Below are 24,619 nucleotides of genomic sequence, written 5' to 3' on the forward strand. Positions count from 1 at the left end.
CAATTATAGTTTTAGATATCGATTATCGAATTATTGTTCGGTTTGGTGCCTTGGACATGACCGAGGACCTTAAGATTTTACATGAACCGAGGACTGGCAGCCACGTAACACGAGAAAATGTGAAAAGTGTTAATATGTAGTAAAAACCTTAGAAAATCTCCGTGTTTCGTCATTCACCATCGAATCGATATAACGCGAGATCGTCACATTGGTCGCATTTCTCTCTGAAACGGTTACATTTATGGTCTGCCAGCCTTTGTCGCGTGCTGCGGTATGTGGGGACAATTCAAGCAGCACAGTAGAACACAGGAGAAGCATCTAAGTTGATGCAATCGCCCAGTAAGAAGAGCTACATTTATAGTTTTAGTTATCGATTATGGAATTATTGGTCGGTTTGGTGCCTTGGACATGACCGAGGACCTTAAGATTTTGCATGAACCGAGGACTGGCAGCCACGTAACACGAGAAAATGTGAAAAGTGTTAATATGTAGTAAAAACCTTAGAAAATCTCCGTGTTTCGTCATTCACCATCGAATCGATATAACGCGAGATCGTCACATTGGTCGCATTTCTCTCTGAAACGGTTACATTTATGGTCTGCCAGCCCTTGTCGCGTGCTGCGGTATGTGGGGACAATACAAGCAGCACAGTAGAACACAGGAGAAGCATCTAAGTTGATGCAATCGCCCAGTAAGAAGAGCTACATTTATAGTTTTTGTTATCGATTATTGAATTATTGGTCGGTTTGGTGCCTTGGACATGACCGAGGACCTTAAGATTTTGCATGAACCGAGGACTGGCAGCCACGTAACACGAGAAAATGTGAAAAGTGTTAATATGTAGTAAAAACCTTAGAAAATCTCCGTGTTTCGTCATTCACCATCGAATCGATATAACGCGAGATCGTCACATTGGTCGCATTTCTCTCTGAAACGGTTACATTTATGGTCTGCCAGCCCTTGTTGCGTGCTGGGTTATGTGGGGACAATACAAGCAGCACAGTAGAACAGAGGAGAAGCATCTTAGTTGATGCAATCGCCCAGTAAGAAGAGCTACATTTATAATTTTAGTTATCGATTATTGAATTATTGGTCGGTTTGGTGCCTTGGACATGACCTAGGACCTTAAGATTTTGCATGAACCGAGGACTGGCAGCCACGTAACACGAGAAAATGTGAAAAGTGTTAATATGTAGTAAAAACCTTAGAAAATCTCCGTGTTTCGTCATTCACCATCGAATCGATATAACGCGAGATCGTCACATTGGTCGCATTTCTCTCTGAAACGGTTACATTTATGGTCTGCCAGCCCTTGTCGCGTGCTGCGGTATGTGGGGACAATACAAGCAGCACAGTAGAACACAGGAGAAGCATCTAAGTTGATGCAATCGCCCAGTAAGAAGAGCTACATTTATAGTTTTTGTTATCGATTATTGAATTATTGGTCGGTTTGGTGCCTTGGACATGACCGAGGACCTTAAGATTTTGCATGAACCGAGGACTGGCAGCCACGTAACACGAGAAAATGTGAAAAGTGTTAATATGTAGTAAAAACCTTAGAAAATCTCCGTGTTTCGTCATTCACCATCGAATCGCTATAACGCGAGATCGTCACATTGGTCGCATTTCTCTCTGAAACGGTTACATTTATGGTCTGCCAGCCCTTGTTGCGTGCTGGGTTATGTGGGGACAATACAAGCAGCACAGTAGAACAGAGGAGAAGCATCTTAGTTGATGCAATCGCCCAGTAAGAAGAGCTACATTTATAATTTTAGTTATCGATTATTGAATTATTGGTCGGTTTGGTGCCTTGGACATGACCTAGGACCTTAAGACTTTGCATGAACCGAAGACTGGCAGCCACGTAACACGAGAAAATGTGAAAAGTGTTAATATGTAGTAAAAACCTTAGAAAATCTCCGTGTTTCGTCATTCACCATCGAATCGATATAACGCGAGATCGTCACATTGGTCGCATTTCTCTCTGAAACGGTTACATTTATGGTCTGCCAGCCCTTGTCGCGTGCTGCGGTATGTGGGGACAATACAAGCAGCACAGTAGAACACAGGAGAAGCATCTTAGTTGATGCAATCGCCCAGTAAGAAGAGCTACATTTATAGTTTTAGTTATCGATTATCGAATTATTGGTCGGTTTGGTGCCTTGGACATGACCGAGGACCTTAAGATTTTACATGAACCGAGGACTGGCAGCCACGTAACACGAGAAAATGTGAAAAGTGTTAATATGTAGTAAAAACCTTAGAAAATCTCCGTGTTTCGTCATTCACCATCGAATCGATATAACGCGAGATCGTCACATTGGTCGCATTTCTCTCTGAAACGGTTACATTTATGGTCTGCCAGCCCTTGTCGCGTGCTGCGGTATGTGGGGACAATACAAGCAGCACAGTAGAACACAGGAGAAGCATCTAAGTTGATGAAATCGCCCAGTAAGAAGAGCTACATTTATAGTTTTAGTTATCGATTATTGAATTATTGGTCGGTTTGGTGCCTTGGACATGACCGAGGACCTTAAGATTTTGCATGAACCGAGGACTGGCAGCCACGTAACACGAGAAAATGTGAAAAGTGTTAATATGTAGTAAAAACCTTAGAAAATCTCCGTGTTTCGTCATTCACCATCGAATCGATATAGCGCGAGATCGTCACATTGGTCGCATTTCTCTCTGAAACGGTTACATTTATGGTCTGCCAGCCCTTGTCGCGTGCTGCGGTATGTGGGGACAATACAAGCAGCACAGTAGAACACAGGAGAAGCATCTAAGTTGATGCAATCGCCCAGTAAGAAGATCTACAATTATAGTTTTAGATATCGATTATCGAATTATTGTTCGGTTTGGTGCCTTGGACATGACCGAGGACCTTAAGATTTTACATGAACCGAGGACTGGCAGCCACGTAACACGAGAAAATGTGAAAAGTGTTAATATGTAGTAAAAACCTTAGAAAATCTCCGTGTTTCGTCATTCACCATCGAATCGATATAACGCGAGATCGTCACATTGGTCGCATTTCTCTCTGAAACGGTTACATTTATGGTCTGCCAGCCTTTGTCGCGTGCTGCGGTATGTGGGGACAATTCAAGCAGCACAGTAGAACACAGGAGAAGCATCTAAGTTGATGCAATCGCCCAGTAAGAAGAGCTACATTTATAGTTTTAGTTATCGATTATGGAATTATTGGTCGGTTTGGTGCCTTGGACATGACCGAGGACCTTAAGATTTTGCATGAATCGAGGACTGGCAGCCACGTAACACGAGAAAATGTGAAAAGTGTTAATATGTAGTAAAAACCTTAGAAAATCTCCGTGTTTCGTCATTCACCATCGAATCGATATAACGCGAGATCGTCACATTGGTCGCATTTCTCTCTGAAACGGTTACATTTATGGTCTGCCAGCCCTTGTCGCGTGCTGCGGTATGTGGGGACAATACAAGCAGCACAGTAGAACACAGGAGAAGCATCTAAGTTGATGCAATCGCCCAGTAAGAAGAGCTACATTTATAGTTTTTGTTATCGATTATTGAATTATTGGTCGGTTTGGTGCCTTGGACATGACCGAGGACCTTAAGATTTTGCATGAACCGAGGACTGGCAGCCACGTAACACGAGAAAATGTGAAAAGTGTTAATATGTAGTAAAAACCTTAGAAAATCTCCGTGTTTCGTCATTCACCATCGAATCGATATAACGCGAGATCGTCACATTGGTCGCATTTCTCTCTGAAACGGTTACATTTATGGTCTGCCAGCCCTTGTTGCGTGCTGGGTTATGTGGGGACAATACAAGCAGCACAGTAGAACAGAGGAGAAGCATCTTAGTTGATGCAATCGCCCAGTAAGAAGAGCTACATTTATAATTTTAGTTATCGATTATTGAATTATTGGTCGGTTTGGTGCCTTGGACATGACCTAGGACCTTAAGATTTTGCATGAACCGAGGACTGGCAGCCACGTAACACGAGAAAATGTGAAAAGTGTTAATATGTAGTAAAAACCTTAGAAAATCTCCGTGTTTCGTCATTCACCATCGAATCGATATAACGCGAGATCGTCACATTGGTCGCATTTCTCTCTGAAACGGTTACATTTATGGTCTGCCAGCCCTTGTCGCGTGCTGCGGTATGTGGGGACAATACAAGCAGCACAGTAGAACACAGGAGAAGCATCTTAGTTGATGCAATCGCCCAGTAAGAAGAGCTACATTTATAGTTTTAGTTATCGATTATCGAATTATTGGTCGGTTTGGTGCCTTGGACATGACCGAGGACCTTAAGATTTTACATGAACCGAGGACTGGCAGCCACGTAACACGAGAAAATGTGAAAAGTGTTAATATGTAGTAAAAACCTTAGAAAATCTCCGTGTTTCGTCATTCACCATCGAATCGATATAACGCGAGATCGTCACATTGGTCGCATTTCTCTCTGAAACGGTTACATTTATGGTCTGCCAGCCCTTGTCGCGTGCTGCGGTATGTGGGGACAATACAAGCAGCACAGTAGAACACAGGAGAAGCATCTAAGTTGATGAAATCGCCCAGTAAGAAGAGCTACATTTATAGTTTTAGTTATCGATTATTGAATTATTGGTCGGTTTGGTGCCTTGGACATGACCGAGGACCTTAAGATTTTGCATGAACCGAGGACTGGCAGCCACGTAACACGAGAAAATGTGAAAAATGTTAATATGTAGTAAAAACCTTAGAAAATCTCCGTGTTTCGTCATTCACCATCGAATCGATATAACGCGAGATCGTCACATTGGTCGCATTTCTCTCTGAAACGGTTACATTTATGGTCTGCCAGCCCTTGTCGCGTGCTGCGGTATGTGGGGACAATACAAGCAGCACAGTAGAACAAAGGAGAAACATCTTAGTTGATGCAATCGCCCAGTAAGAAGAGCTACATTTATAGTTTTAGTTATCGATTATCGAATTATTGGTCGGTTTGGTGCCTTGGACATGACCGAGGACCTTAAGATTTTACATGAACCGAGGACTGGCAGCCACGTAACACGAGAAAATGTGAAAAGTGTTAATATGTAGTAAAAACCTTAGAAAATCTCCGTGTTTCGTCATTCACCATCGAATCGATATAACGCGAGATCGTCACATTGGTCGCATTTCTCTCTGAAACGGTTACATTTATGGTCTGCCAGCCCTTGTCGCGTGCTGCGGTATGTGGGGACAATACAAGCAGCACAGTAGAACACAGGAGAAGCATCTAAGTTGATGCAATCGCCCAGTAAGAAGAGCTACATTTATAGTTTTACTTATCGATTATTGAATTATTGGTCGGTTTGGTGCCTTGGACATGACCGAGGACCTTAAGATTTTGCATGAACCGAGGACTGGCAGCCACGTAACACGAGAAAATGTGAAAAGTGTTAATATGTAGTAAAAACCTTAGAAAATCTCCGTGTTTCGTCATTCACCATCGAATCGATATAACGCGAGATCGTCACATTGGTCGCATTTCTCTCTGAAACGGTTACATTTATGGTCTGCCAGCCCTTGTCGCGTGCTGCGGTATGTGGGGACAATACAAGCAGCACAGTAGAACACAGGAGAAGCATCTAAGTTGATGCAATCGCCCAGTAAGAAGAGCTACATTTATAGTTTTAGTTATCGATTATTGAATTATTGGTCGGTTTGGTGCCTTGGACATGACCGAGGACTTTAAGATTTTGCATGAACCGAGGACTGGCAGCCACGTAACACGAGAAAATGTGAAAAGTGTTAATATGTAGTAAAAACCTTAGAAAATCTCCGTGTTTCGTCATTCACCATCGAATCGATATAACGCGAGATCGTCACATTGGTCGCATTTCTCTCTGAAACGGTTACATTTATGGTCTGCCAGCCCTTGTTGCGTGCTGGGTTATGTGGGGACAATACAAGCGGCACAGTAGAACAGAGGAGAAGCATCTTAGTTGATGCAATCGCCCAGTAAGAAGAGCTACATTTAGAGTTTTAGCTATCGATTATTGAATTATTGGTCGGTTTGGTGCCTTGGACATGACCTAGGACCTTAAGATTTTGCATGAACCGAGGACTGGCAGCCACGTAACACGAGAAAATGTGAAAAGTGTTAATATGTAGTAAAAACCTTACAAAATCTCCGTGTTTCGTTATTCACCATCGAATCGATATAACGCGAGATCGTCACATTGGTCGCATTTCTCTCTGAAACGGTTACATTTATGGTCTGCCAGCCCTTGTCGCGTGCTGCGGTATGTGGGGACAATACAAGCAGCACAGTAGAACACAGGAGAAGCATCTTAGTTGATGCAATCGCCCAGTAAGAAGAGCTACATTTATAGTTTTAGTTATCGATTATCGAATTATTGGTCGGTTTGGTGCCTTGGACATGACCGAGGACCTTAAGATTTTGCATGAACCGAGGACTGGCAGCCACGTAACACGAGAAAATGTGAAAAGTGTTAATATGTAGTAAAAACCTTAGAAAATCTCCGTGTTTCGTCATTCACCATCGAATCGATATAACGCGAGATCGTCACATTGGTCGCATTTCTCTCTGAAACGGTTACATTTATGGTCTGCCAGCCCTTGTCGCGTGCTGGGTTATGTGGGGACAATACAAGCAGCACAGTAGAACACAGGAGAAGCATCTAAGTTGATGCAATCGCCCAGTAAGAAGAGCTACATTTATAGTTTCAGTTATCGATTATTGAATTATTGGTCGGTTTGGTGCCTTGGACATGACCTAGGACCTTAAGATTTTGCATGAACCGAGGACTGGCAGCCACGTAACACGAGAAAATGTGAAAAGTGTTAATATGTAGTAAAAACCTTAGAAAATCTCCGTGTTTCGTCATTCACCATCGAATCGATATAACGCGAGATCGTCACATTGGTCGCATTTCTCTCTGAAACGGTTACATTTATGGTCTGCCAGCCCTTGTCGCGTGCTGCGGTATGTGGGGACAATAGAAGCAGCACAGTAGAACACAGGAGAAACATCTTAGTTGATGCAATCGCCCAGTAAGAAGAGCTACATTTATAGTTTTAGTTATCGATTATCGAATTATTGGTCGGTTTGGTGCCTTGGACTTGACCGAGGACCTTAAGATTTTACATGAACCGAGGACTGGCAGCCACGTAACACGAGAAAATGTGAAAAGTGTTAATATGTAGTAAAAACCTTAGAAAATCTCCGTGTTTCGTCATTCACCATCGAATCGATATAACGCGAGATCGTCACATTGGTCGCATTTCTCTCTGAAACGGTTACATTTATGGTCTGCCAGCCCTTGTCGCGTGCTGCGGTATGTGGGGACAATACAAGCAGCACAGTAGAACACAGGAGAAGCATCTAAGTTGATGCAATCGCCCAGTAAGAAGAGCTACATTTATAGTTTTAGTTATCGATTATTGAATTATTGGTCGGTTTGGTGCCTTGGACATGACCGAGGACCTTAAGATTTTGCATGAACCGAGGACTGGCAGCCACGTAACACGAGAAAATGTGAAAAGTGTTAATATGTAGTAAAAACCTTAGAAAATCTCCGTGTTTCGTCATTCACCATCGAATCGATATAACGCGAGATCGTCACATTGGTCGCATTTCTCTCTGAAACGGTTACATTTATGGTCTGCCAGCCCTTGTCGCGTGCTGCGGTATGTGGGGACAATACAAGCAGCACAGTAGAACACAGGAGAAGCATCTTAGTTGATGCAATCGCCCAGTAAGAAGAGCTACATTTATAGTTTTAGTTATCGATTATCGAATTATTGGTCGGTTTGGTGCCTTGGACATGACCGAGGACCTTAAGATTTTACATGAACCGAGGACTGGCAGCCACGTAACACGAGAAAATGTGAAAAGTGTTAATATGTAGTAAAAACCTTAGAAAATCTCCGTGTTTCGTCATTCACCATCGAATCGATATAACGCGAGATCGTCACATTGGTCGCATTTCTCTCTGAAACGGTTACATTTATGGTCTGCCAGCCCTTGTCGCGTGCTGGGTTATGTGGGGACAATACAAGCAGCACAGTAGAACAAAGGAGAAGCATCTAAGTTGATGCAATCGCCCAGTAAGAAGAGCTACATTTATAGTTTTAGTTATCGATTATTGAATTATTGGTCGGTTTGGTGCCTTGGACATGACCGAGGACCTTAAGATTTTGCATGAACCGAGGACTGGCAGCCACGTAACACGAGAAAATGTGAAAAGTGTTAATATGTAGTAAAAACCTTAGAAAATCTCCGTGTTTCGTCATTCACCATCGAATCGATATAACGCGAGATCGTCACATTGGTCGCATTTCTCTCTGAAACGGTTACATTTATGGTCTGCCAGCCCTTGTCGCGTGCTGCGGTATGTGGGGACAATACAAGCAGCACAGTAGAACACAGGAGAAGCATCTTAGTTGATGCAATCGCCCAGTAAGAAGAGCTACATTTATAGTTTTAGTTATCGATTATCGAATTATTGGTCGGTTTGGTGCCTTGGACATGACCGAGGACCTTAAGATTTTGCATGAACCGAGGACTGGCAGCCACGTAACACGAGAAAATGTGAAAAGTGTTAATATGTAGTAAAAACCTTAGAAAATCTCCGTGTTTCGTCATTCACCATCGAATCGATATAACGCGAGATCGTCACATTGGTCGCATTTCTCTCTGAAACGGTTACATTTATGGTCTGCCAGCCCTTGTCGCGTGCTGGGTTATGTGGGGACAATACAAGCAGCACAGTCGAACACAGGAGAAGCATCTAAGTTGATGCAATCGCCCAGTAAGAAGAGCTACATTTATAGTTTTAGTTATCGATTATTGAATTATTGGTCGGTTTGGTGCCTTGGACATGACCTAGGACCTTAAGATATTGCATGAACCGAGGACTGGCAGCCACGTAACACGAGAAAATGTGAAAAGTGTTAAAATGTAGTAAAAACCTTAGAAAATCTCCGTGTTTCGTCATTCACCATCGAATCGATATAACGCGAGATCGTCACATTGGTCGCATTTCTCTCTGAAACGGTTACATTTATGGTCTGCCAGCCCTTGTCGCGTGCTGCGGTATGTGGGGACAATACAAGCAGCACAGTAGAACACAGGAGAAGCATCTTAGTTGATGCAATCGCCCAGTAAGAAGAGCTACATTTATAGTTTTAGTTATCGATTATCGAATTATTGGTCGGTTTGGTGCCTTGGACATGACCGAGGACCTTAAGATTTTGCATGAACCGAGGACTGGCAGCCACGTAACACGAGAAAATGTGAAAAGTGTTAATATGTAGTAAAAACCTTAGAAAATCTCCGTGTTTCGTCATTCACCATCGAATCGATATAACGCGAGATCGTCACATTGGTCGCATTTCTCTCTGAAACGTTTACATTTATGGTCTGCCAGCCCTTGTCGCGTGCTGGGTTATGTGGGGACAATACAAGCAGCACAGTAGAACACAGGAGAAGCATCTAAGTTGATGCAATCGCCCAGTAAGAAGAGCTACATTTATAGTTTTAGTTATCGATTATTGAATTATTGGTCGGTTTGGTGCCTTGGACATGACCTAGGACCTTAAGATTGTGCATGAACCGAGGACTGGCAGCCACGTAACACGAGAAAATGTGAAAAGTGTTAATATGTAGTAAAAACCTTAGAAAATCTCCGTGTTTCGTCATTCACCATCGAATCGATATAACGCGAGATCGTCACATTGGTCGCATTTCTCTCTGAAACGGTTACATTTATGGTCTGCCAGCCCTTGTCGCGTGCTGCGGTATGTGGGGACAATACAAGCAGCACAGTAGAACACAGGAGAAACATCTTAGTCGATGCAATCGCCCAGTAAGAAGAGCTACATTTATAGTTTTAGTTATCGATTATCGAATTATTGGTCGGTTTGGTGCCTTGGACATGACCGAGGACCTTAAGATTTTACATGAACCGAGGACTGGCAGCCACGTAACACGAGAAAATGTGAAAAGTGTTAATATGTAGTAAAAACCTTAGAAAATCTCCGTGTTTCGTCATTCACCATCGAATCGATATAACGCGAGATCGTCACATTGGTCGCATTTCTCTCTGAAACGGTTACATTTATGGTCTGCCAGCCCTTGTCGCGTGCTGCGGTATGTGGGGACAATACAAGCAGCACAGTAGAACACAGGAGAAGCATCTAAGTTGATGCAATCGCCCAGTAAGAAGAGCTACATTTATAGTTTTAGTGACCGATTATTGAATTATTGGTCTGTTTGGTGCCTTGACCGAGGACCTTAAGATTTTGCATGAACCGAGGACTGGCAGCCACGTAACACGAGAAAATGTGAAAAGTGTTAATATGTAGTAAAAACCTTAGAAAATCTCCGTGTTTCGTCATTCACCATCGAATCGATATAACGCGAGATCGTCACATTGGTCGCATTTCTCTCTGAAACGGTTACATTTATGGTCTGCCAGCCCTTGTCGCGTGCTGCGGTATGTGGGGACAATACAAGCAGCACAGTAGAACACAGGAGAAACATCTTAGTTGATGCAATCGCCCAGTAAGAAGAGCTACATTTATAGTTTTAGTTATCGATTATCGAATTATTGGTCGGTTTGGTGCCTTGGACTTGACCGAGGACCTTAAGATTTTACATGAACCGAGGACTGGCAGCCACGTAACACGAGAAAATGTGAAAAGTGTTAATATGTAGTAAAAACCTTAGAAAATCTCCGTGTTTCGTCATTCACCATCGAATCGATATAACGCGAGATCGTCACATTGGTCGCATTTCTCTCTGAAACGGTTACATTTATGGTCTGCCAGCCCTTGTCGCGTGCTGCGGTATGTGGGGACAATACAAGCAGCACAGTAGAACACAGGAGAAGCATCTAAGTTGATGCAATCGCCCAGTAAGAAGAGCTACATTTATAGTTTTAGTTATCGATTATTGAATTATTGGTCGGTTTGGTGCCTTGGACATGACCTAGGACCTTAAGATTTTGCATGAACCGAGGACTTGCAGCCACGTAACACGAGAAAATGTGAAAAGTGTTAATATGTAGTAAAAACCTTAGAAAATCTCCGTGTTTCGTCATTCACCATCGAATCGATATAACGCGAGATCGTCACATTGGTCGCATTTCTCTCTGAAACGGTTACATTTATGGTCTGCCAGCCCTTGTCGCGTGCTGTGGTATGTGGGGACAATAGAAGCAGCACAGTAGAACACAGGAGAAACATCTTAGTTGATGCAATCGCCCAGTAAGAAGAGCTACATTTATAGTTTTAGTTATCGATTATCGAATTATTGGTCGGTTTGGTGCCTTGGACTTGACCGAGGACCTTAAGATTTTACATGAACCGAGGACTGGCAGCCACGTAACACGAGAAAATGTGAAAAGTTTTAATATGTAGTAAAAACCTTAGAAAATCTCCGTGTTTCGTCATTCACCATCGAATCGATATAACGCGAGATCGTCACATTGGTCGCATTTCTCTCTGAAACGGTTACATTTATGGTCTGCCAGCCCTTGTCGCGTGCTGCGGTATGTGGGGACAATACAAGCAGCACAGTAGAACACAGGAGAAGCATCTAAGTTGATGCAATCGCCCAGTAAGAAGAGCTACATTTATAGTTTTAGTTATCGATTATTGAATTATTGGTCGGTTTGGTGCCTTGGACATGACCGAGGACGTTAAGATTTTGCATGAACCGAGGACTGGCAGCCACGTAACACGAGAAAATGTGAAAAGTGTTAATATGTAGTAAAAACCTTAGAAAATCTCCGTGTTTCGTCATTCACCATCGAATCGATATAACGCGAGATCGTCACATTGGTCGCATTTCTCTCTGAAACGGTTACATTTATGGTCTGCCAGCCCTTGTCGCGTGCTGCGGTATGTGGGGACAATACAAGCAGCACAGTAGAACACAGGAGAAGCATCTAAGTTGATGCAATCGCCCAGTAAGAAGAGCTACATTTATAGTTTTAGTTATCGATTATTGAATTATTGGTCGGTTTGGTGCCTTGGACATGACCTAGGACCTTAAGATTTTGCATGAACCGAGGACTTGCAGCCACGTAACACGAGAAAATGTGAAAAGTGTTAATATGTAGTAAAAACCTTAGAAAATCTCCGTGTTTCGTCATTCACCATCGAATCGATATAACGCGAGATCGTCACATTGGTCGCATTTCTCTCTGAAACGGTTACATTTATGGTCTGCCAGCCCTTGTCGCGTGCTGTGGTATGTGGGGACAATAGAAGCAGCACAGTAGAACACAGGAGAAACATCTTAGTTGATGCAATCGCCCAGTAAGAAGAGCTACATTTATAGTTTTAGTTATCGATTATCGAATTATTGGTCGGTTTGGTGCCTTGGACTTGACCGAGGACCTTAAGATTTTACATGAACCGAGGACTGGCAGCCACGTAACACGAGAAAATGTGAAAAGTTTTAATATGTAGTAAAAACCTTAGAAAATCTCCGTGTTTCGTCATTCACCATCGAATCGATATAACGCGAGATCGTCACATTGGTCGCATTTCTCTCTGAAACGGTTACATTTATGGTCTGCCAGCCCTTGTCGCGTGCTGCGGTATGTGGGGACAATACAAGCAGCACAGTAGAACACAGGAGAAGCATCTAAGTTGATGCAATCGCCCAGTAAGAAGAGCTACATTTATAGTTTTAGTTATCGATTATTGAATTATTGGTCGGTTTGGTGCCTTGGACATGACCGAGGACGTTAAGATTTTGCATGAACCGAGGACTGGCAGCCACGTAACACGAGAAAATGTGAAAAGTGTTAATATGTAGTAAAAACCTTAGAAAATCTCCGTGTTTCGTCATTCACCATCGAATCGATATAACGCGAGATCGTCACATTGGTCGCATTTCTCTCTGAAACGGTTACATTTATGGTCTGCCAGCCCTTGTCGCGTGCTGCGGTATGTGGGGACAATACAAGCAGCACAGTAGAACACAGGAGAAGCATCTTAGTTGATGCAATCGCCCAGTAAGAAGAGCTACATTTATAGTTTTAGTTATCGATTATCGAATTATTGGTCGGTTTGGTGCCTTGGACATGACCGAGGACCTTAAGATTTTACATGAACCGAGGACTGGCAGCCACGTAACACGAGAAAATGTGAAAAGTGTTAATATGTAGTAAAAACCTTAGAAAATCTCCGTGTTTCGTCATTCACCATCGAATCGATATAACGCGAGATCGTCACATTGGTCGCATTTCTCTCTGAAACGGTTACATTTATGGTCTGCCAGCCCTTGTCGCGTGCTGGGTTATGTGGGGACAATACAAGCAGCACAGTAGAACAAAGGAGAAGCATCTAAGTTGATGCAATCGCCCAGTAAGAAGAGCTACATTTATAGTTTTAGTTATCGATTATTGAATTATTGGTCGGTTTGGTGCCTTGGACATGACCGAGGACCTTAAGATTTTGCATGAACCGAGGACTGGCAGCCACGTAACACGAGAAAATGTGAAAAGTGTTAATATGTAGTAAAAACCTTAGAAAATCTCCGTGTTTCGTCATTCACCATCGAATCGATATAACGCGAGATCGTCACATTGGTCGCATTTCTCTCTGAAACGGTTACATTTATGGTCTGCCAGCCCTTGTCGCGTGCTGCGGTATGTGGGGACAATACAAGCAGCACAGTAGAACACAGGAGAAGCATCTTAGTTGATGCAATCGCCCAGTAAGAAGAGCTACATTTATAGTTTTAGTTATCGATTATCGAATTATTGGTCGGTTTGGTGCCTTGGACATGACCGAGGACCTTAAGATTTTGCATGAACCGAGGACTGGCAGCCACGTAACACGAGAAAATGTGAAAAGTGTTAATATGTAGTAAAAACCTTAGAAAATCTCCGTGTTTCGTCATTCACCATCGAATCGATATAACGCGAGATCGTCACATTGGTCGCATTTCTCTCTGAAACGGTTACATTTATGGTCTGCCAGCCCTTGTCGCGTGCTGGGTTATGTGGGGACAATACAAGCAGCACAGTCGAACACAGGAGAAGCATCTAAGTTGATGCAATCGCCCAGTAAGAAGAGCTACATTTATAGTTTTAGTTATCGATTATTGAATTATTGGTCGGTTTGGTGCCTTGGACATGACCTAGGACCTTAAGATATTGCATGAACCGAGGACTGGCAGCCACGTAACACGAGAAAATGTGAAAAGTGTTAAAATGTAGTAAAAACCTTAGAAAATCTCCGTGTTTCGTCATTCACCATCGAATCGATATAACGCGAGATCGTCACATTGGTCGCATTTCTCTCTGAAACGGTTACATTTATGGTCTGCCAGCCCTTGTCGCGTGCTGCGGTATGTGGGGACAATACAAGCAGCACAGTAGAACACAGGAGAAGCATCTTAGTTGATGCAATCGCCCAGTAAGAAGAGCTACATTTATAGTTTTAGTTATCGATTATCGAATTATTGGTCGGTTTGGTGCCTTGGACATGACCGAGGACCTTAAGATTTTGCATGAACCGAGGACTGGCAGCCACGTAACACGAGAAAATGTGAAAAGTGTTAATATGTAGTAAAAACCTTAGAAAATCTCCGTGTTTCGTCATTCACCATCGAATCGATATAACGCGAGATCGTCACATTGGTCGCATTTCTCTCTGAAACGTTTACATTTATGGTCTGCCAGCCCTTGTCGCGTGCTGGGTTATGTGGGGACAATACAAGCAGCACAGTAGAACACAGGAGAAGCATCTAAGTTGATGCAATCGCCCAGTAAGAAGAGCTACATTTATAGTTTTAGTTATCGATTATTGAATTATTGGTCGGTTTGGTGCCTTGGACATGACCTAGGACCTTAAGATTTTGCATGAACCGAGGACTGGCAGCCACGTAACACGAGAAAATGTGAAAAGTGTTAATATGTAGTAAAAACCTTAGAAAATCTCCGTGTTTCGTCATTCACCATCGAATCGATATAACGCGAGATCGTCACATTGGTCGCATTTCTCTCTGAAACGGTTACATTTATGGTCTGCCAGCCCTTGTCGCGTGCTGCGGTATGTGGGGACAATACAAGCAGCACAGTAGAACACAGGAGAAACATCTTAGTTGATGCAATCGCCCAGTAAGAAGAGCTACATTTATAGTTTTAGTTATCGATTATCGAATTATTGGTCGGTTTGGTGCCTTGGACATGACCGAGGACCTTAAGATTTTACATGAACCGAGGACTGGCAGCCACGTAACACGAGAAAATGTGAAAAGTGTTAATATGTAGTAAAAACCTTAGAAAATCTCCGTGTTTCGTCATTCACCATCGAATCGATATAACGCGAGATCGTCACATTGGTCGCATTTCTCTCTGAAACGGTTACATTTATGGTCTGCCAGCCCTTGTCGCGTGCTGCGGTATGTGGGGACAATACAAGCAGCACAGTAGAACACAGGAGAAGCATCTAAGTTGATGCAATCGCCCAGTAAGAAGAGCTACATTTATAGTTTTAGTTATCGATTATTGAATTATTGGTCGGTTTGGTGCCTTGACCGAGGACCTTAAGATTTTGCATGAACCGAGGACTGGCAGCCACGTAACACGAGAAAATGTGAAAAGTGTTAATATGTAGTAAAAACCTTAGAAAATCTCCGTGTTTCGTCATTCACCATCGAATCGATATAACGCGAGATCGTCACATTGGTCGCATTTCTCTCTGAAACGGTTACATTTATGGTCTGCCAGCCCTTGTCGCGTGCTGCGGTATGTGGGGACAATACAAGCAGCACAGTAGAACACAGGAGAAACATCTTAGTTGATGCAATCGCCCAGTAAGAAGAGCTACATTTATAGTTTTAGTTATCGATTATCGAATTATTGGTCGGTTTGGTGCCTTGGACATGACCGAGGACCTTAAGATTTTACATGAACCGATTACTGGCAGCCACGTAACACGAGAAAATGTGAAAAGTGTTAATATGTAGTAAAAACCTTAGAAAATCTCCGTGTTTCGTCATTCACCATCGAATCGATATAACGCGAGATCGTCACATTGGTCGCATTTCTCTCTGAAACGTTTACATTTATGGTCTGCCAGCCCTTGTCGCGTGCTGGGTTATGTGGGGACAATACAAGCAGCACAGTAGAACACAGGAGAAGCATCTAAGTTGATGCAATCGCCCAGTAAGAAGAGCTACATTTATAGTTTTAGTTATCGATTATTGAATTATTGGTCGGTTTGGTGCCTTGGACATGACCTAGGACCTTAAGATTTTGCATGAACCGAGGACTGGCAGCCACGTAACACGAGAAAATGTGAAAAGTGTTAATATGTAGTAAAAACCTTAGAAAATCTCCGTGTTTCGTCATTCACCATCGAATCGATATAACGCGAGATCGTCACATTGGTCGCATTTCTCTCTGAAACGGTTACATTTATGGTCTGCCAGCCCTTGTCGCGTGCTGCGGTATGTGGGGACAATACAAGCAGCACAGTAGAACACAGGAGAAGCATCTTAGTTGATGCAATCGCCCAGTAAGAAGAGCTACATTTATAGTTTTAGTTATCGATTATCGAATTATTGGTCGGTTTGGTGCCTTGGACATGACCGAGGACCTTAAGATTTTGCATGAACCGAGGACTGGCAGCCACGTAACACGAGAAAATGTGAAAAGTGTTAATATGTAGTAAAAACCTTAGAAAATCTCCGTGTTTCGTCATTCACCATCGAATCGATATAACGCGAGATCGTCACATTGGTCGCATTTCTCTCTGAAACGTTTACATTTATGGTCTGCCAGCCCTTGTCGCGTGCTGGGTTATGTGGGGACAATACAAGCAGCACAGTAGAACACAGGAGAAGCATCTAAGTTGATGCAATCGCCCAGTAAGAAGAGCTACATTTATAGTTTTAGTTATCGATTATTGAATTATTGGTCGGTTTGGTGCCTTGGACATGACCTAGGACCTTAAGATTTTGCATGAACCGAGGACTGGCAGCCACGTAACACGAGAAAATGTGAAAAGTGTTAATATGTAGTAAAAACCTTAGAAAATCTCCGTGTTTCGTCATTCACCATCGAATCGATATAACGCGAGATCGTCACATTGGTCGCATTTCTCTCTGAAACGGTTACATTTATGGTCTGCCAGCCCTTGTCGCGTGCTGCGGTATGTGGGGACAATACAAGCAGCACAGTAGAACACAGGAGAAACATCTTAGTTGATGCAATCGCCCAGTAAGAAGAGCTACATTTATAGTTTTAGTTATCGATTATCGAATTATTGGTCGGTTTGGTGCCTTGGACATGACCGAGGACCTTAAGATTTTACATGAACCGAGGACTGGCAGCCACGTAACACGAGAAAATGTGAAAAGTGTTAATATGTAGTAAAAACCTTAGAAAATCTCCGTGTTTCGTCATTCACCATCGAATCGATATAACGCGAGATCGTCACATTGGTCGCATTTCTCTGAAACGGTTACATTTATGGTCTGCCAGCCCTTGTCGCGTGCTGCGGTATGTGGGGACAATACAAGCAGCACAGTAGAACACAGGAGAAGCATCTAAGTTGATGCAATCGCCCAGTAAGAAGAGCTACATTTATAGTTTTAGTTATCGATTATTGAATTATTGGTCGGTTTGGTGCCTTGGACATGACCGAGGACCTTAAGATTTTGCATGAACCGAGGACTGGCAGCCACGTAACACGAGAAAATGTGAAAAGTGTTAATATGTAGTAAAAACCTTAGAAAATCTCCGTGTTTCGTCATTCACCATCGAATCGATATAACGCGAGATCGTCACATTGGTCGCATTTCTCTCTGAAACAGTTACATTTATGGTCTGCCAGCCCTTGTCGCGTGCTGCGGTATGTGGGGACAATACAAGCAGCACAGTAGAACACAGGAGAAGCATCTAAGTTGATGCAATCGCCCAGTAAGAAGAGCTACATTTATAGTTTTAGTTATCGATTATTGAATTATTGGTCGGTTTGGTGCCTTGGACATGACCGAGGACTTTAAGATTTTGCATGAACCGAGGACTGGCAGCCACGTAACACGAGAAAATGTGAAAAGTGTTAATATGTAGTAAAAACCTTAGAAAATCTCCGTGTTTCGTCATTCACCATCGAATCGATATAACGCGAGATCGTCACATTGGTCGCATTTCTCTCTGAAACGGTTACATTTATGGTCTGCCAGCCCTTGTTGCGTGCTGGGTTATGTGGGGACAATACAAGCAGGACAGTAGAACAGAGGAGAAGCATCTTAGTTGATGCAATCGCCCAGTAAGAAGAGCTACATTTATAGTTTTAGCTATCGATTATTGAATTATTGGTCGGTTTGGTGCCTTGGACATGACCTAGGACCTTAAGATTTTGCATGAACCGAGGACTAGCAGCCACGTAACACGAGAAAATGTGAAAAGTGTTAATATGTAGTAGAAACCTTAGAAAATCTCCGTGTTTCGTCATTCACCATCGAATCGATATAACGCGAGATCGTCACATTGGTCGCATTTCTCTCTGAAACGGTTACATTTATGGTCTGCCAGCCCTTGTCGCGTGCTGCGGTATGTGGGGACAATACAAGCAGCACAGTAGAACACAGGAGAAGCATCTTAGTTGATGCAATCGCCCAGTAAGAAGAGCTACATTTATAGTTTTAGTTATCGATTATCGAATTATTGGTCGGTTTGGTGCCTTGGACATGACCGAGGACCTTAAGATTTTGCATGAACCGAGGACTGGCAGCCACGTAACACGAGAAAATGTGAAAAGTGTTAATATGTAGTAAAAACCTTAGAAAATCTCCGTGTTTCGTCATTCACCATCGAATCGATATAACGCGAGATCGTCACATTGGTCGCATTTCTCTCTGAAACGGTTACATTTATGGTCTGCCAGCCCTTGTCGCGTGCTGCGGTATGTGGGGACAATACAAGCAGCACAGTAGAACACAGGAGAAGCATCTAAGTTGATGCAATCGCCCAGTAAGAAGAGCTACATTTATAGTTTTAGTTATCGATTATTGAATTATTGGTCGGTTTGGTGCCTTGGACATGACCTAGGACCTTAAGATTTTGCATGAACCGAGGACTGGCAGCCACGTAACACGAGAAAATGTGAAAAGTGTTAATATGTAGTAAAAACCTTAGAAAATCTCCGTGTTTCGTCATTCACCATCGAATCGATATAACGCGAGATCGTCACATTGGTCGCATTTCTCTCTGAAACTGTTACATTTATGGTCTGCCAGCCCTTGTCGCGTGCTGCGGTATGTGGGGACAATACAAGCAGCACAGTGGAACACAGGAGAAACATCTTAGTTGATGCAATCGCCCAGTAAGAAGAGCTACATTTATAGTTTTAGTTATCGATTATCGAATTATTGGTCGGTTTGGTGCCTTGGACATGACCGAGGACCTTAAGATTTTGCATGAACCGATTACTGGCAGCCACGTAACACGAGAAAATGTGAAAAGTGTTAATATGTAGTAAAAACCTTAGAAAATCTCCGTGTTTCGTCATTCACCATCGAATCGATATAACGCGAGATCGTCACATTGGTCGCATTTCTCTCTGAAACGGTTACATTTATGGTCTGCCAGCCCTTGTCGCGTGCTGCGGTATGTGGGGACAATACAAGCAGCACAGTAGAACACAGGAGAAGCATCTAAGTTGATGCAATCGCCCAGTAAGAAGAGCTACATTTATAGTTTTAGTTATCGATTATTGAATTATTGGTCGGTTTGGTGCCTTGGACATGACCGAGGACCTTAAGATTTTGCATGAACCGAGGACTGGCAGCCACGTAACACGAGAAAATGTGAAAAGTGTTAATATGTAGTAAAAACCTTAGAAAATCTCCGTGTTTCGTCATTCACCATCGAATCGATATAACGCGAGATCGTCACATTGGTCGCATTTCTCTCTGAAACAGTTACATTTATGGTCTGCCAGCCCTTGTCGCGTGCTGCGGTATGTGGGGACAATACAAGCAGCACAGTAGAACACAGGAGAAGCATCTAAGTTGATGCAATCGCCCAGTAAGAAGAGCTACATTTATAGTTTTAGTTATCGATTATTGAATTATTGGTCGGTTTGGTGCCTTGGACATGACCGAGGACTTTAAGATTTTGCATGAACCGAGGACTGGCAGCCACGTAACACGAGAAAATGTGAAAAGTGTTAATATGTAGTAAAAACCTTAGAAAATCTCCGTGTTTCGTCATTCACCATCGAATCGATATAACGCGAGATCGTCACATTCGTCGCATTTCTCTCTGAAACGGTTACATTTATGGTCTGCCAGCCCTTGTTGCGTGCTGGGTTATGTGGGGACAATACAAGCAGGACAGTAGAACAGAGGAGAAGCATCTTAGTTGATGCAATCGCCCACTAAGAAGAGCTACATTTATAGTTTTAGCTATCGATTATTGAATTATTGGTCGGTTTGGTGCCTTGGACATGACCTAGGACCTTAAGATTTTGCATGAACCGAGGACTAGCAGCCACGTAACACGAGAAAATGTGAAAAGTTTTAATATGTAGGAAAAATCTTAGAAAATCTCCGTGTTTCGTCATTCACCATCGAATCGATATAACGCGAGATCGTCACATTGGTCGCAGTTCTCTCTGAAACGGTTACATTTATGGTCTGCCAGCCCTTGTCGCGTGCTGCGGTATGTGGGGACAATACAAGCAGCACAGTAGAACACAGGAGAAGCATCTAAGTTGATGCAATCGCCCAGTAAGAAGAGCTACATTTATAGTTTTAGTTATCGATTATTGAATTATTGGTCGGTTTGGTGCCTTGGACATGACCGAGGACCTTAAGATTTTGCATGAACCGAGGACTGGCAGCCACGTAACACGAGAAAATGTGAAAAGTGTTAATATGTAGTAAAAACCTTACAAAATCTCCGTGTTTCGTCATTCACCATCGAATCGATATAACGCGAGATCGTCACATTGGTCGCATTTCTCTCTGAAACGGTTACATTTATGGTCTGCCAGCCCTTGTCGCGTGCTGCGGTATGTGGGGACAATAGAAGCAGCACAGTAGAACACAGGAGAAACATCTTAGTTGATGCAATCGCCCAGTAAGAAGAGCTACATTTATAGTTTTAGTTATCGATTATCGAATTATTGGTCGGTTTGGTGCCTTGGACATGACCGAGGACCTTAAGATTTTACATGAACCGAGGACTGGCAGCCACGTAACACGAGAAAATGTGAAAAGTGTTAATATGTAGTAAAAACCTTAGAAAATCTCCGTGTTTCGTCATTCACCATCGAATCGATATAACGCGAGATCGTCACATTGGTCGCATTTCTCTCTGAAACGGTTACATTTATGGTCTGCCAGCCCTTGTTGCGTGCTGCGGTATGTGGGGACAATACAAGCAGCACAGTAGAACACAGGAGAAGCATCTAAGTTGATGCAATCGCCCAGTAAGAAGAGCTACATTTATAGTTTTTTTTATCGATTATTGAATTATTGGTCGGTTTGTTGCCTTGGACATGACCGAGGACCTTAAGATTTTGCATGAACCGAGGACTGGCAGCCACGTAACACGAGAAAATGTGAAAAGTGTTAATATGTAGTAAAAACCTTACAAAATCTCCGTGTTTCGTCATTCACCATCGAATCGATATAACGCGAGATCGTCACATTGGTCGCATTTCTCTCTGAAACGGTTACATTTATGGTCTGCCAGCCCTTGTCGCGTGCTGCGGTATGTGGGGACAATACAAGCAGCACAGTAGAACACAGGAGAAGCATCTAAGTTGATGCAATCGCCCAGTAAGAAGAGCTACATTTATAGTTTTAGCTATCGATTATTGAATTATTGGTTGGTTTGGTGCCTTGGACATGACCGAGGACCTTAAAATTTTGCATGAACCGAGGACTGGCAGCCACGTAACACGAGAAAATGTGAAAAGTGTTAATATGTAGTAAAAACCTTAGAAAATCTCCGTGTTTCGTCATTCACCATCGAATCGATATAACGCGAGATCGTCACATTGGTCGCATTTCTCTCTGAAACGGTTACATTTATGGTTTGCCAGCCCTTGTCGTGTGCTGCGGTATGTGGGGACAATACAAGCAGCACAGTAGAACACAGGAGAAGCATCTAAGTTGATGCAATCGCCCAGTAAGAAGAGCTACATTTATAGTTTTAGCTATCGATTATTGAATTATTGGTTGGTTTGGTGCCTTGGACATGACCGAGGACCTTAAGATTTTGCATGAACCGAGGACTGGCAGCCACGTAACACGAGAAAATGTGAAAAGTGTTAATATGTAGTAAAAACCTTAGAAAATCTCCGTGTTTCGTCATTCACCATCGAATCGATATAACGCGAGATCGTCACATTGGTCGCATTTCTCTCTGAAACGGTTACATTTATGGTCTGCCAGCCCTTGTCGCGTGCTGGGTTATGTGGGGACAATACAAGCAGCACAGTAGAACACAGGAGAAGCATCTAAGTTGATGCAATCGCCCAGTAAGAAGAGCTACATTTATAGTTTTAGTTATCGATTATTGAGTTATTGGTCGGTTTGGTGCCTTGGACATGACCTATGACCTTAAGATTTTGCATGAACCGAGGACTGGCAGCCACGTAACACGAGAAAATGTGAAAAGTGTTAATATGTAGTAAAAACCTTAGAAAATCTCCGTGTTTCGTCATTCACCATCGAATCGATATAACGCGAGATCGTCACATTGGTCGCATTTCTCTCTGAAACGGTTACATTTATGGTCTGCCAGCCCTTGTCGCGTGCTGCGGTATGTGGGGACAATACAAGCAGCACAGTAGAACACAGGAGAAGCATCTAAGTTGATGCAATCGCCCAGTAAGAAGAGCTACATTTATAGTTTTAGTTATCGATTATTGAATTATTGGTCGGTTTGGTGCCTTGGACATGACCTAGGACCTTAAGATTTTGCATGAACCGAGGACTTGCAGCCACGTAACACGAGAAAATGTGAAAAGTGTTAATATGTAGTAAAAACCTTAGAAAATCTCCGTGTTTCGTCATTCACCATCGAATCGATATAACGCGAGATCGTCACATTGGTCGCATTTCTCTCTGAAACGGTTACATTTATGGTCTGCCAGCCCTTGTCGCGTGCTGCGGTATGTGGGGACAATACAAGCAGCACAGTAGAACACAGGAGAAGCATCTAAGTTGATGCAATCGCCCAGTAAGAAGAGCTACATTTATAGTTTTAGTTATCGATTATTGAATTATTGGTCGGTTTGGTGCCTTGGACATGACCGAGGACCTTAAGATTTTGCATGAACCGAGGACTGGCAGCCACGTAACACGAGAAAATGTGAAAAGTGTGAATATGTAGTAAAAACCTTAGAAAATCTCCGTGTTTCGTCATTCACCATCGAATCGATATAACGCGAGATCGTCACATTGGTCGCATTTCTCTCTGAAACGGTTACATTTATGGTCTGCCAGCCCTTGTCGCGTGCTGGGTTATGTGAAGACAATACAAGCAGCACAGTAGAACACAGGAGAAGCATCTAAGTTGATGCAATCGCCCAGTAAGAAGAGCTACATTTATAATTTTAGTTATCGATTATTGAATTATTGGTCGGTTTGGATCCTTGGACATGACCGAGGACCTTAAGATTTTGCATGAACCGAGGACTGGCAGCCACGTAACACGAGAAAATGTGAAAAGTGTTAATATGTAGTAAAAACCTTAGAAAATCTCCGTGTTTCGTCATTCACCATCGAATCGATATAACGCGAGATCGTCACATTGGTCGCATTTCTCTCTGAAACGGTTACATTTATGGTCTGCCAGCCCTTGTCGCGTGCTGCGGTATGTGGGGACAATACAAGCAGCACAGTAGAACACAGGAGAAGCATCTAAGTTGATGCAATCGCCCAGTAAGAAGAGCTACATTTATAGTTTTAGCTATCGATTATTGAATTATTGGTTGGTTTGGTGCCTTGGACATGACCGAGGACCTTAAGATTTTGCATGAACCGAGGACTGGCAGCCACGTAACACGAGAAAATGTGAAAAGTGTTAATATGTAGTAAAAACCTTAGAAAATCTCCGCGTTTCGTCATTCACCATCGAATCGATATAACGCGAGATCGTCACATTGGTCGCATTTCTCTCTGAAACGGTTACATTTATGGTCTGCCAGCCCTTGTCGCGTGCTGCGGTATGTGGGGACAATACAAGCAGCACAGTAGAACACAGGAGAAGCATCTAAGTTGATGCAATCGCCCAGTAAGAAGAGCTACATTTATAGTTTTAGCTATCGATTATTGAATTATTGGTTGGTTTGGTGCCTTGGACATGACCGAGGACCTTAAGATTTTGCATGAACCGAGTACTGGCAGCCACGTAACACGAGAAAATGTGAAAAGTGTTAATATGTAGTAAAAACCTTAGAAAATCTCCGTGTTTCGTCATTCACCATCGAATCGATATAACGCGAGATCGTCACATTGGTCGCATTTCTCTCTGAAACGGTTACATTTATGGTCTGCCAGCCCTTGTCGCGTGCTGCGATATGTGGGGACAATACAAGCAGCACAGTAGAACACAGGAGAAGCATCTAAGTTGATGCAATCGCCCAGTAAGA

The sequence above is a fragment of the Schistocerca nitens genome, chromosome 12 (genome assembly GCF_023898315.1).
Source record: "Schistocerca nitens isolate TAMUIC-IGC-003100 chromosome 12, iqSchNite1.1, whole genome shotgun sequence".
Taxonomy (NCBI): Eukaryota; Metazoa; Arthropoda; class Insecta; order Orthoptera; family Acrididae; genus Schistocerca; species Schistocerca nitens.